General features: G+C 43.0%; 1 protein-coding gene across 8 annotated transcripts in view; it reads left to right on the top strand.

Moving 5' to 3' along the window:
- SCAF8 (SR-related CTD associated factor 8) overlaps positions 1-14,916 on the top strand; it is a 223,497-nt gene that overhangs the window by 195,014 nt on the left and 13,567 nt on the right. For 3 of the 8 annotated variants that reach the window (XR_012003197.1, XR_012003176.1, XR_012003175.1), the window contains one exon: positions 9,712-14,002. The exons of 1 other annotated variant lie outside the window; for it this stretch is intronic. The gene's annotated coding sequence lies outside the window, so the exon portion shown is untranslated. Of the gene's footprint in view, positions 1-1,334; positions 1,753-4,930; positions 4,969-9,711; positions 14,003-14,916 lie in introns of those variants that run through there. 4 more of the 8 variants (XR_012003190.1, XR_012003177.1, XR_012003189.1 and 1 more) reach the window with 3 other exon arrangements.

Here is a 14,916-nt window from a genome sequence, read left to right as displayed (position 1 = left end):
TCTGTCCCATATTTTGATACACGGTCACCTGCTGCTCTACAGTGTTGCTCATCTTCTCATGGGCGCCATCTTTTTCAGCTGGATTATGAGCTTCAACATTTCATGGTCCAGGAATTTCTTCTTCATTTCGTAGCCTGCTCTGAGCACACACTCTGAACTGTCCTCTGTCACAGTAGTGCTTCTCGGTCCTCCTCCCAGAATGGCACAATCTGCAGGGCAGCCTGAGCCATCTCAGTGGTTGCAGTTGGGCAGAGACAACCAGGGAGGCCTTGTAGGCCATGACTTGCTGATCACACATGTATCCATGGTCTGATCACGTTTGGGATAGGCAGCTTTACACTGCTAATTCCTCAACCTGCTCCAGCTCCAGCTTCTTGGAAATGGTACTTCCCAGAAGTTGGTAATATATTCTCCTAAAGATTTAATAGAAGCAAAGTTAGCGGCTTATTGAAAAGAATGCTCCTAACTGCCAACTCAGAGTGCCTTAAATTAATGTTGACAAATGTGAGATTTATTAGTGAAGATCCATCTCTTTAGTGCCTGATGGGGCTCAAGGCGTGCATGTAAATCATTCAGATGACAGTTTTCTGGGCTGAGCACTTGGCATTTACCTGCTACCATTCAGTGCACCTGTTCACAGATGGCAGCGCAGGGACGCTGAGGATGATTTGAGATAATGGCCACTCAGGAGCAAAATGACTTCGAAACATGGAAATGCAGGCCTAGAGCTGTCTCCAAATCTTGAATTCCCATTTAAAACTCATCAGCAAATGCTGACCTGGACTACAATGAAGATATCAGCTTACCTCCTGGACTTTAACTCTGTGGCCCTCAGGCTGCACTGTCACCATCCAGGTTCCGGTGTGTCCCTAGGGACTATCAGTCCTGGGATGGCTGCTAGCTGAGACCTGCCCTTCTTTGTGAAATGAACGTGTGCAGACTGAAAATTAGTTTCTGGGCCCATTTTAGGAGGTAATTGTCCAAAAACCTGAAGTGTTTTAAATTTAAACTACCTATTTCTTCCCCCTATGTACCTGATAAACTTGGCAGAGTTGGTGAATGTCATAATTGAGTTCAGAGTCCACAAATCATTTTGCAGTATGTATTTCAGGTATAATATGGTTCAATGTCCTGAACCAGGATTATCTTGCCAACCCCTGTGGGTGTTACATGGTGCCAAGGATGCTACCTGGTACTGGCGTGTCGTGTGCATGATCTGAACGGAACCTATAGGTTCCCATCGGGTGATGTTTTGCAAATGAGTGTATACGTGCTGCTATCCTGTAAGGGCTAGTGGGTGAATTTTCTCTGTGTTTCTTCGTACTTTTTCATAGGAGCACCTGTGTCTCCCACATCAATGCAAAGGGCCAAGCTGGTCAGAGTGACAGATGTGGGGAATGGCCAACGCTGTTCACAGAAATCTCTGCCAGTGGAATATTTCTTTGAAATTTTTGATCCTTTCATTTTCACAAGATACCCACAGAGAAAGAAAGGAAGGAAAAGAAAGAGGGGCGGAGAGAGGGAGGGATCGAGGGAAAAAGAAAAGAAAAGAAAAAGAATTAAAGGAAGGAAGAAAGGAAGGAAGGATGGAAGGCAGGAGAAAAAAGAAAGAAAGAGAGAGTGGAAGAAAGAAAGAAAGAAAGAAAGAAAGAAAGAAAGAAAGAAAGAAAGAAAAGAAAACGGGAGGAGGAAGAAAAGAAAGAAAAAATAGAGAAAGAAACAAAGAAGGAAGGAAACAAAGAAACAAAGAAGGAAAGAAGGAAGAGAAGGAAGGAAGGAAGAAAAAGAGAAGAAAAAAGAAAGAAGAAAAAAAGAAAGAGAAAAAGAGACCATCTCGCAGTCAAGCCCACCCACTTTTAAAAGGCCACCTCTCTGAGAAGAGTTTAGCTCAGGCCACACTTTCCCTTCCAGCCTCCACCTTCCACTGGGGCTATTGGCACAGGTCACCGGGACCATTAGAGGCGCCAGCAGGGGACGCTGGCTCTGCTGGCCTTGTTTCCCCTGGCCTGTGCTGAGGCCGGAGTGGGGAATGCCCACGTCAGCTGCCAAATGAAGCATTTTCATAGCCTGAGTCACACAGACAGACTATCGCCTGTGAACACAAAACAGGCAAGTAGAGAACAGAATGCCGATTCTGGAACACAGGGGAAGGATTATTGCTAAGAGCCATTACACACACTCAGGGTCATTCTTAACCCCGTCCTTCTGTGATTCTGTTTTGTGTGAGGGTGATGCAAGCTCCCCATGAGTGTGCAAGTGTTATCCCCTTCTCACTGTTTTCTCTCAACCCTGCTTTGAAGCACAGTGGTACAAACCAGCACGAAGCTTGGCAAGTCTGTGTTCATCACTGGGGTTTAATTAAAATACACTGAGCCTTGCAGAAACTTGTGGTTTGGAGTAATGGAAAGTTTAGGGAATCAGAAACATAGACTGATCCCAGGGAAAAAGGTCCAATTTCCCCTCCAGCACTGGATTTCTTTGCCTTCCATTTCCTCCCAGACTTATAGTTCCTTCCCTCTCAAACGTATCAATTATTTTTCTAAGAAAGGATTCATCAATTTTATAATTGCAACTATTTGGCATTTACATATGCAGAGGCATTACCCAAGTGTCCACACTGTTTCATATCCCTTTGTATTGGGTTAATTTGTAAGAATCTATTTTCCATGCACCTACTAAGTGTGCAGCACATGTGGGGTGCTGGGATGCGGTCGTGAGCAGAACTAACCCACTTGGCTCCTTTCCTCAAGGATCTTCTGAAGTGTTTGTGTTGCATCTCGGTCTCTCTGTCATGTTAAGAGCACAGCATTCAGCTTGGTCTTGGGAAGTGAACTCAACTTTCACAAAGTGTCAGACAGTTAAGCAAAATAAATGGTGTTGGATACAGCACTTGTCAGCAGCATCTAATTACATATAATTGAATATATCTCTCTAATAGTGATGATACAGCTGTATTCTTCAAAGCATGATATACACATGTTACTTCCACGTGTCATGCGTCATTTGAACAGCTTCATAAATCAGTCAGTGGACTTCCCACAAGTGTTGCATTAGTTGTTGGCTGAGCTAAGGCACTTCCTTTAAGACTGTGTCCCAACGTAGTTTCTTTTTTTTTTTTTTTTTAATTTTTATTTATTTATGATAGTCACAGAGAGAGAGAGAGAGAGGCAGAGAGAGAAGCAGGCTCCATGCGCCGGGAGCCTGACGTGGGATTCGATCCCGGGTCTCCAGGATCGCGCCCTGGGCCAAAGGCAGGCGCCAAACCGCTGCACCACCCAGGGATCCCCCCAACGTAGTTTCTACGTCCAAATCAGCTGCGTGTGTTTGTAAAAATTCCCACTTTTTAGCTTCAATTCAGGTCCCCAGAATTAGAATCTCAGGAGTTGGGATCAGACATATGCATTTCTGGCAAGGACTCCCCCAGTCATTTAGTTCAGAGTAAAATTTAGTCTGTTATTCTTGAGGGGCCCCTGGGTGGCTCCATCAGTTAAGTGTTCCACCCCTGATTTTGCCTCAGATCACGATCTCAGGGTTGTGAGATCAAGCCTCACAGTAGGCTCTGCACCAGGTATGGAGCCTGCTTGGAATTCTCTCTCTCTTTTCCTCTGCCCCTCCTACCTGCTTGCGCATGCACATGCACACACCCAGACACACACTCTAAAAAAATAAGTATTCTTTTTGAGCTTTTCTCATTAAACCAATGCAAAAGGAATCAATCAATTGGTCAAACTAACCAAATCCAATCCAGCATTTGGGGTAGGCAGCTGATATCAGATAGATCTATGAAGTTTCCTTTGGCATCACATAGCCCTTCCCCTCCCAAGCAATTAAATAATGATATGATATCGCTTATGTTCAGCTCTGGTTGGGCCAAGGACCTTTGTCGGGTCATTTGGTTTCTTACTTTCTTCACCTGCAGTGTGAGGGCTTAGACTTAATGATCTTCATGCACCTTTTTTGTCAATGTGAACACACTGAGCAGATACCTGCAGTGGTGGCCAGTACTTTTACCCCTGCCTATCTACACCACCTTCCTCGGCCACCAGGAGATCAAGACACAGAGAAAGAAGAATTAGGACGAACACAGCAGAAACATGTCTTAAGTACATTATGCCTCCAGACTGTAATTTTAATTATTTTGTCTTATCTTCTTTCTAGTAAATAATAGTCTTTGTTCTGTTAGTGACTGAGTTTATCACTTTAAGTGATTCATTCATGTATTGATTCATTGAACATGCAGAAGTGTCCAGTATATCCCAGGACAAGGCCATGTGTTAAGGATATAGAAATGCACAAATAGTTTGACCTCAGACAGTCTTCTCTTGCCTAAAATAGGTGTACTTTAGCCACAGTCCATTGACACCCTTTTCAATTCTAGATTCCTCCTCCTGAAAGAGTGATGTAGAAAATATTTTTAAAACATAAAGACAAAAAAAAAAAAAAAACCCAAAAGACAAGTGGAGGATGGGCAGAGGTAGAGAGAGAGAGAGAGAGAGAGAACCTCAAGCAGACTCTATGCTTGGCACAGAGCCCAACACGGCTCAATCTCATGACAATGAGATCATTACCTGAGCCGAAACCAAAAGTCGGACATGTAACCGACTGAGCCACTCAGGCATCCTAAGACTAGTTCCTTTTGGATCCTTATCTAATTGTTTAAATTTCAAACCTAAAATTTTGAAAGACAAATCCTACCCAGTCACATATCACCCTTGTCCACATGAGTGAACAAATAAAACCCATAGCCATATCATATGTGTTAGCCTTTCCCATCATCCATAATAATATTCCCTGGGAACAAAGTTAGGCAGGTGGAACTTTTTTAAGTTTTTCAATCTCTAGCAATAGAGATGCTTCTGCTCATTTTATAACACCTACTATATTCCAAATAGTAAGTCTATATGGATTCATTTCCTATTTTTGTAAATAGCTTTCAGAGGATGGCAGTAAATCTTCAGAGGATAACAGGTAAAGAAATTTCCTTCTTTATTATTTTATTATTTTTTTAATTGAAGCATAATTGCAGTACAATATTATGTTAGCTTCAGGTGTACAACAGTACAGTACTGCATCACTGTAATGACAACAGTTCATCTGTCTTCCTACCCTTATTACAATATTACTGACTATATTTCTCCTATGCTGAATTTTCATCCCTGTTACTTTATTTCATCCCCATTATTTTATATTTAATCCCATTTACCTATTTTGCCTATAAGAACCCTCCTTATTCATGTATGTATGTGTGTATTTATTTATTTTTATGGAGGCTCCACTCCCAATGTAGCACCCAACTTGGGCCTTGAACTTGTGACCCTGAGATAAGACCTGAACTGAAATCAAGAGTTGGATGCTTAACCAACTGAGCAACCCAGGCACCTCTAAGAATCTTCCCTTAAAAATATTTCAGGGCCCCGGGGAGCTTAGTCAATTAAGTGCCTGACTCTTGATTTTGGCTCAGGTCATGATCTCAGGGTGGTAAGACTGAGCCCTACTTCAAGCTCCATGCTGGGCATGGAGTCTGCTTAAGATTCTCTTTCTCTTTTTCTATCTCTCTCTGCCCTTCCCCAAGTATGCTCTTGCATGCTCACTCTAAAAAAATGTTTTTTAAGCTTATTTCCCCTAATTGCATTGGAATGTTTTTCATGACAAAACTCATGAAAGGGTTACTGTGTTTCAAAAATTCCTCTTGCTCAGTTGATAGGACTTAAATGTTTTAAACTAAGGAGTTACTTGGACCTATGAGTTTCTATGTATATCTTGGATTTAAGGGGAAAAAAGGTATTTGCATGTATCCTCTTGATCAATGTTATATTCAGGAGAGAACTCTACCATGAAGCCGTTTTACTCAGCCATTGATCACTTCACACAATTTCAACAGATTTTTAATTAAGGTTGACAGGCAAGCCACCATATAAGTGATGCAAACTCCTTTTCCCCCACAGAAAGACATCAACAGACTGTACCCTTGTTTTGCATGAAGAGCAATGGCTGAGCAGTAGGAGGCTCCCTCCCCATCCTCAGATGTGAGACACACATTCTGTGCTGTTCCTCTTCCTTGGTTTAGAAGATTCTTCTGCACTGCCATGTGCATTTCCCCATCACAGAGAACCTCATCTGTCATGATTACTGAGTTAAAACAAGACAAAAAAAGGTTTTGACTTCATTGTGTAAAGCCATACCCAGAGTTCTGTGCGGTCCAAGGTCAGTAGGGAGCTAACCCTCACAGGTGACCGTGAGAGGGAGGAAAGTGTCCTGTCCTGGGGCAGCTGGAAGCATTTTCCCAAGAAGGATGGCAGAGATGTGAACTCATTCTTACTTCATCAGCCAAACTGTCGTGTCCGTGAGGAAGAAATGCCACTACGGGACTCAGAAGTGACTCTGGGCAGGTGGCACCAGAGCCTGCCTTGGGCCCTCCTGGGCATTCGTTGTCACATGCAGTCCCTGTTCCTGATTTCAGACCTTTCTGGACATTTCTCGTGAAATAGAAATCCTGAATGCTCTTTTCTGGTGCCTTCTTACTACGTGGTGAATGACTAATTTTGTCTAATTGAGGAAGCTTTTTTCTAAAGACTAAACTTAGACTCATACTGCTGGAGAAAGTACAAAAATGGGTGCTGTGTGGGAGGTAGAGCGGTATTTGAGACGCAGTTGCTTTTTAGAAAATTGCTTTTTACTAATGCTTCACACTTCCTAAGAGAAATGCAGCAACTCCAACATACAGCACTGTGGAGTGCAATTTTTAAAAGCTAGTACAGGCCAGCTTTAAAAATTTTTTTTTTATTAGAGAAGGAGAGCCTGAGCAGGGGTGGGAGGGGCAGAGAGAGAATCTTAAACAGGCTCCATGCCCAGCTCTGAGCCATTGCGGGGCTCGATCTCATGACCCCAAGATCATGACCTGAGCCAAAATCAAGAGCCTGATATTTAACCAATTGAACCACCCAGGAGCCCAGCTTTTAGAATATTTTTTATTAAAAATCATCTCCTTCAAAACCTTTGAGAATTCTCAAAATTATATATATATATATATATATATATATATATATATATATATATATATATAGCAAATTACATATAACACAAGTTATAATTTTGGACATTTTGACATTTAAATACTAGTGATGTTCACATATTAAAATATACACATATACCTGTCACTGGCAGGACAAAGCACTAAACACAGCAGGTATAACTCTTCGCAACAACCCAGTGAGGTAAGACTGTCCCCACTTTACACATGGAGAAACTGAGGAAGCCAGAGGAAAATGAGGAATTTATCTGAAGTCAAACAGCTAAAAACTAATTGGAAGCAGGATTAGAGCCCGTGTTTTATTTTGACTAGCACTTTTATGCCACTAGATCTAATGCTCCTTCATTTCTTTAGTAAGAACATGAGCTGCTTGCTTATCCTCTTATTATCTGGAATATTTTCTACTCTTTATGTCTAATTTTGTCACCATTTTTCACAGCCACTGAATCAATAGCCACGTTTGTCCCTTACATTTTAATGTGTAGGGGTTCCTGTGTGGCTCAGTCTGTTGAATGTCTGTCTCTTAATTTTGGCTCAGGTCATGATCCCAGGGTTTTGAGATTGAGCCTAGAGTCAGGCTCCACACTCAGTGAGAAGTCTGCTTGAGAATCTCCCTCTCCCTCTACCCCGCCCTTCCTGGCACATGTGCTCTCTCTCTCACGTGCTCTCTCAAATAAATAAATATTTTTAAAAAAAAGTCTTTATGTTTTTGGGAGTAATCAGAAAACAAAACTAGGGGTACCTGAGTGGCTCAGTAGTTGAACGTCTGCCTTTGGTTCAGGTCATGATCCTGGGGTCCTGGGATCAAGTCCTGTATCAGGGTCCCCAGAGGGAGCCTGCTTCTTCCTCTGCCTATGTCTTTGGCACTCTCTCTTCCATGAATAAATAAATAAAATCTTAAAAAAAAACTGAATGAACAAAACACAAAGACCATATTACTTTGGAGATTGTGTTACAGAATTAAGCTTTGGTTGATTCAGGCTCTGATGTAAGAGTTCACTATTTTACTAAGTATCCACGTGTCCGGTCTAATGGCAACTCAAACAGGCCTTCAGATAGAGCTGTGCCACCTGGGCATCAAGCTAAGTCTTTAGCTGTCTGAAAGTCACCAGGCTAATGATGGACAGATGACTCTCATTCCCCAGGCTGGGCTTTTGGGCTTGCTGGCTTCCGTCTTGTTTGATGGCATGCTAAGTATTGGGTTTAGCTGCCCCCACTTCCTTAGCCCCCAAAATGTCCGAGAGTGTGATAAGCCTTACTCATCATGCTCTGGAATTTCCTCTAAACTGGGAGCCATGTCCTTATATTTTCAGGGCCTTGTGCTGTGCCTGGCACAGAGTATATGCTTAGTTGATGAGTGGGAATAAATAAATAAATGTGTACTATTTGAGCAAATGGGAGATGCAAGGGGTTCTGCTTCTTGACATCACACTATTTTTGTGAAAATGTTACAGTAGAAAAATGCTTCAGCTCACAAGTTGGGAACCCATGGGCCAGACTTTCAAGTAAGGCATCAATAAGAGAACTGGAAATTTAGAAGTTTTCTAAGAAAAAGTGGTCTGCACACATAAATTGTAAATATTGCTTGAATAGGAGTTTTCCTCATGTCTTCCCCATTGCCAAATTTTGGTACTTTAAGCTGGCCCTAAATCTGTAGCCCTTGCTCTAAAATTTGAAGCCCTAATTTGGTGTGTGCTAAATTAAGTAAACCACAGTACCCAAAAATAAATATTAAATGGCTGAATATAAATATTGAAGTCTTGGGGGGCAACTTAGAGCAACTTCCACAAATGGTATATTATCATAAACATATGGTAATGGCAGTGAAGTCATTTCTTTGTTTAGAAAGAAAATTACTATTTTCTATAGATAATAATACACCCCAGCAATCATTTATGAAAGCAGTCTTTCCCATTTTGCTTTTCTTTCGAACAGATAAGTGGTTGCTCATTCTGCCATAAAAATTCATGACCATACCGTGGCCCGAGAGGCACTTGGCGAGCACGTACAGTACTGCCCCAGCACTCCCAGAGGCCCCCACGGTCTTTGTAGGCTCTTGGACGTGGTACCAGGAGAGACCCAGCAGAGGAGTGGCCAGGAGGGGACATCCCAGAGACAGCTCTTGCTTCTGAAAGTGTCTGCTCAGCTCAGGCCCACCCTGTGACATTAGAGAAAAAGGCCCAATTTGAAAATCCAGTCTTTCATAATGTGTAAGGTAGAGATAAATGTCCTCTCACCTTAGTATTCCTGATGGACTCCCCCGCAGCTAAAAAATGATTGTTACACTTGTTTGTCCTCTTCCTGTGGCACTTATCAGCCTGTCTGGGAAGAGAGTTAGTTGTGTGCACATCTTATCACATCCTTATCGGCTGCTCTCTCTAGTTACTAGTTCTGTATGCTCGTGTTTCCCCTAGTCCTTGCCTAGGAGGACAGGAGACTTGGAGTTGGCTTTACTACTTCTTTACTACTTCTACCAGCCATGAAAACTTGGACAAGTTACTTCTCCAGTCTTGGCTTTAGTTGTCTCATCTGCAAAATGTTTCTAACCCTTTGGGTTGATTTGAAGATGAACTGAGATAGCATGATGCCTGGCATGCTATAGCCACCGATGTCAACCTCTGTCATCAGTAATGATGCTCTTGAGTAGAACCAAGTTCTGACCCTGGCTCTTTCCTCATCAGGGAGGAGCTCTGAGCGTCTGCTCCCAGCCCAGCCGTGCCGGTGCTGCTGAAGCCTGAGACCCTTCTCCTGGCACCCCATCTGCTTCTGGACTGCAGCCCTGCCGCAGCCTCACCCCTCTCTGCCACTTCTCCTCCCTCTGTGACCACACACGGGTTTGTACAATGAAGCCTGAGTCATGTGAGTGGGGCAGGTTCTCGTCTCAAAAGGATTCAACTCAGCTCAGCGTGTTCCTATTCTTCTTTACTCAACCTCACCCCTGAGGAGGCCAGGATGGAAAAAAGTCTCGTTATCCATCCACAGCAGATGCTTCTGAGCTGCAGCTTTGCTCAGATACCATGCCAAGGCCCCGGCATTTAAAAAGAAGTGTGAGGTCCAGTCCTGCCTTTGAGGACCTACGGTCCCTGTCGCCAAGACAGGGTGCAGTATCAGAAGGTGGCTGACAACACTGGGGAAGTTTTATGTGGCAAAGGAAAATAAAGAAAGACCAAGGTGGCTGCGAGGTCAGGTCTGGGAGTGGTGGTTCTTGGTCTCCAGGACTCCTCTTTACAGGAGCTTGCTGTCTTTCTGTTCCCCGTGCTGGAGAAAAGAACACTGAGAGCAAGTTTGCTTTTCAGGGGAGAATGACTCCTTGGCTTGATGGACTGTAGCAGGAATTGAGGACGATTCATAGCAAATTAAAACAAGCAAAATCTGGAGGTGAGCTCATGAAGGTGGTGTGACCTATGAATTCCACCTCAAGAACTTTGGTTTGATGGTGAGCAACATGAGCAGACCTTACGAACAGGCAAATATGAGCAGGTCTAATGATTAGATCCAAGGAATTCCAGTCCTAACTATGTTTATGTCCTATTTTACACAAGGACCAAATGCATTAAAAGCTATAGCTCTGACTTTTGATGTCAAGAGTCTGTGTGATAAATGATGGTTTTACTAACATTTCTATTAAAATTACATAAATACAGAAAAATGCACAGATTATAAGATATACCTTTGTGGATTTACCCAAATGAACACATCTGTGTAACCACAGTTCAGTCCAACAAATAAACACTACCAGAACACCTCCCTCCCTGATCCCTTCACGGTCACCAGAGGTAACCACCATCCCGACGCCTATACCAGAGATTAGTTTCACCTGTTTTTAACTTTCTAGAAATCGAACTGTCTAGTACCAATTAGTTTATGTCTGACTTCTTTCCCTCAACATTACGTTTGTAAGACTCATATAAGAGTTGATTTTTTTTTACTTATTTTTTAATTTTTTTAAAAATGAGAGAGAGGCAGAGACACGGGCAGAGGGAAAAGCAGGCTCCATGCAGGGAGCCTGACGTGGGACTCAATCCCAAGTCTCCAGGATGACACTCTGGGCTGCAGGTGGCGCTAAACTGCTGTGCCATTGGGGCTGCCCAAGGGTTGATTTTTTACTATGCTGTATAGTATTCCATAATTTGAATCTATCACACCCGATCCATTCCACTGTTGCAGGACACTTGGGTTGTGCCTTGTTTGGATTGTCGCACACAAGTAATGATGCTATAAACATTCTTGTACCTACACTGAGCACATTTAAGTGCATTTCTGTTGGGGATATGCATGGGAGTAGGATTGCAGGGTCATAGATTCAGCAACTATTTAATTTTTGTAGTCACTGTCATAAAGTTTTTCCAAAGTGATTGCATGAGTTCATACTCCCACCAGCAATTTATGAGACTTAGACACATCTTTGCTGACACTTGAGATTATCATCTTTTTAGTTTTAGTTATTTGGAGGGTATGCTGTAGGGTATCTTTGTTGTCTTAGTTTTTTAGTTCCCTGGTGACTGAGATAGAACATCTTTTCGCATGTCTATGAGCTATTTGGTTATCTTTTTTTGTATAGTAACTGTTCCAGTCTTTTGCCCATATTTTAATTGCAATGACTGACTTTTTTAAGTTAGTTGATTTGTCTAAGTTTATAGATTATCTGGATGCTAGACTTTTAGGGGGCCCAGTTCATGCAGATAGCTTCTCTCTGGCTATCTTGGCAGCTTAGTGATTGGAAAACACCTCTAGGAGAAAAGGAAGCTGAATATTGGGCTCCTTTCTCCAAAATTCACTTTTCTCAGAGATTTTGGTCCTAGACTTCAGTGTCTGGGCAGCTCTTTAATAACTCCAAACATAAGAGTGCATGTGCCTATATATTTGGCTTTAGTGCTAGTTTTTTGCTTCAGAAGGGTTGGTCTAATATAAGCTCCTCTTCTGTTTCTAGAAGCATGAAATTAAGAACCATTTGGTTCATTTTGGGCATTTCAAAGGAAAACTGTAGAATAGAGAAGCTTATGTGATATCCTAAGGGCAGCACCTCCCTGTGCACAAATGTACTTTGAGGCTGGAGATAAACACCTGTCCTGGGCTAAGGCACAGGGCCAGGGTGAGGGGGCCTTGGGTACATAGAGGATCAGAGAGTTTAGCTGGTTGCTATGCTGGGCTGTGCCCTTGTCCCTGAGGATAGGGATAAAATAACCTAGAGAAGATTTGAAGATCCCAAAGCAGTGTCCCTGGGGGTCAGCCTCCAGAGAATTAGGGCCTCTTGAGAAGCTCCCATCCAGTGGAGCAGTGAACTGGGGGGAAAAAAAAAAAGTCTCAACTTTAGACTGAGAGCCAGAGGACAGCTTTCAGGTCCTGTGTATCCCAAGGGCCCCAAGTGCTGTGGAAGGTGGACTTCCCAAATCTGTCTGTTCCCCAGAGTAAGGCACAGAGCTGGACCAAAGATGGCCCAGCAGGCTGGAAGAGGACTCTGGGTCGAGGCAAGGAGAACACTATGGAGTTCTACTGGTGGGGGGCTGGTGCAGCTGTAAGGCCAAGTATGATGCCCAGGTCCAGGCTGGATGGACTCAGAGCACTAAGGCATTTGTGCCAATCACATGTCCCTCATACTGGGCCAGCTCTGCCCTCGTTCTTCAGAACCCCTCACCTGCCCCCACCCAGCCTCCTCCTAGACCTTACTTTATATCCAGAGAGAAGAAAAGGAGCAGGGAACTGGGGAGAATCTCGCATTAACTAAATAAGTGTCTGACAGAGACCAGAGTTCTAAGTTGGAAGGGACTGGATCTTTTTGGTGCTGAGGTTTAGTGTCCTGCTACTGTTGTGGGTTGAATTGTGTCTCCTCAAAAGATAGGTTGATGTCCTAACTCTTGGTATCTGTGGATGTGACCTCATCTGGAAATAAGGTCTTACTGAGGTAGCAAGTGAAGTTTTGAGGTCGTTAGACAGGGCCCCAATTCAACATGACTAGTGTCCCTATAAGAGGAGCAGAACACCACGGAGTGGCAGAGGCAGAGATCGGAGTGATGTGTTCACAAGCCAACGAACGCCAAGGATTGCAGGCAACTACCAGAAAAGCATGGGGCAGATTCTCTACTCGAGCCTTGACAAAGATCCAGGCCCTGTTGACACCTTGATCTCAGATTTCCAGTCTCCAGAATACTTTTTTTCTTTTTAAATTGAAGGTACTTTTTTAAATTTCATTTTTTTATTCATGAGAGACACACACACAGAGGAAGAGAGAGAGACAGACAGACAGACAGACAGGCAGAGGGAGAAGCAAGCTCCATGCAGGGAGCCTGATGTGGGATTCGATCCCAGGTCTCCAGGACCACAACCTGGGCTGAAGGCAGCGGTAAACCGCTGAGCCACCCGGGCTGTCCTGTCTCCAGAATCTTTAGAGAATAAATTTCTGTTATTTAAACCACCAGCGTGTGGTCATTTGTTACAGCAGCCTGGCAAACTAACACAACTACTAACTAGAAACAGGGGCTAGTGTACTGAGTAGAGTTCAATAATGGAAAAGGAAAGATAATTAGATCTCTGGACCTGTTCCCACATTTCATATTCAACTCAGGATCTGAACCTATATTTTCCTTGCAAGGGGGATTCAGGCGACCCTGTGTCCTCGTGTAGAGATCTGCCTCTCTCCCTGTAGGAGTTCTCAGGTTTATATCTACCCCGGTATCAATTGCCTCAAGTGTCAGGGGGCTTTGGCTTTCTGGTTCTTACTTCATTACTAGCCTAAACTGGTTTGAGTCAGAATTGACACCAATTGAGGAAATAGACACAGTTTACAACCATGTGTACTTTGTAACAAAGGATAGCTCAGGCCAAGGTCTCACCAGGAAGGGAATTACAGAAATTACTCAGTGCAGTCACAATATTATCTCATATGAATGTGTACCATCAGGGTCGATCTGTCGGAGTGATTGACGGGCTGTGGGGAGGTCTCCTCAATTAAATCACCCTCGTTGCTTATATGAATGTCTGAGATTCCATGGTGTCTCATCATTCTTTTCATTCTCAAAGGCATTGTCAGTTTTTCAATTAAAGTACAAATATCCCCTAAGAAAGTTCATGGCTTAAGCTCCTAGCAACAGCCAGTGGTTGTTTATTGTGTGATGTCTATCCTGGGACCTAGAGGAGATATTGGGGAAGGGGCACAGAAGGCCATGCCCAGCTTCCCAATTTGGTCTAGGGCTTGGTCATTATAATCAACAGCCAATATTTAATAAACATCCATGTGGTAACCATGATAATTAACTCGGAGCTCTGGAACTATATTTTCAAAATGGAAAGGAGTTCATTAGTAAAATGAAGAGTCCTGTCTTTACCATACAGTTGGTCATCAGACCCATCCAGCCTAGGTCGGCTGATAAGCAGCTCTCTGACCACAGGCAGGTGGCTCATCCTCCTTACAACCCAGGTGACTCCTCATCTGTGAAATGGGATGATAATGTTACCTATCTTATTAGGTAGTTACAAGATGCAAATGAAATAAATGATCTGAATCACTGAGTTTAGTGCACGGCACCGAGTAAATGTTCAGTAAATGTTAGTGTATCATCAGTCTGTGAATTTCTTCTCCCTAGGCAAGTATACAGTTGAATTTCTTTACGCAATGCTGATTTTGTGCTAAAGTCATCTGTGTTGTTCCACAGAGTAAGCCAGGGCTGTGTTGTTGATATGAATTTGGATATCAATCCATCAAAGAGCAATAAAGACCACCTACATCGGACACAGCCCACACTGTGCCACATATTATTTATTTTTTGTGTTTGGAAATATGTTGAAAAGAAAGCATTAGGATAAAGGAATTCTGTAGTTGTTTTTAGCTTGTTATAACATGTGGTGCTTACTGTGTGCTTTACAGATATGAACTCATTTAATCCCCATCC

The sequence above is a fragment of the Vulpes vulpes genome, chromosome 1 (assembly GCF_048418805.1).
Source record: "Vulpes vulpes isolate BD-2025 chromosome 1, VulVul3, whole genome shotgun sequence".
NCBI classification, from domain to species: Eukaryota; Metazoa; Chordata; class Mammalia; order Carnivora; family Canidae; genus Vulpes; species Vulpes vulpes.
Note: the sequence above shows the minus strand (reverse complement) of the source record. Positions and strands in the feature narration are given on the sequence as shown.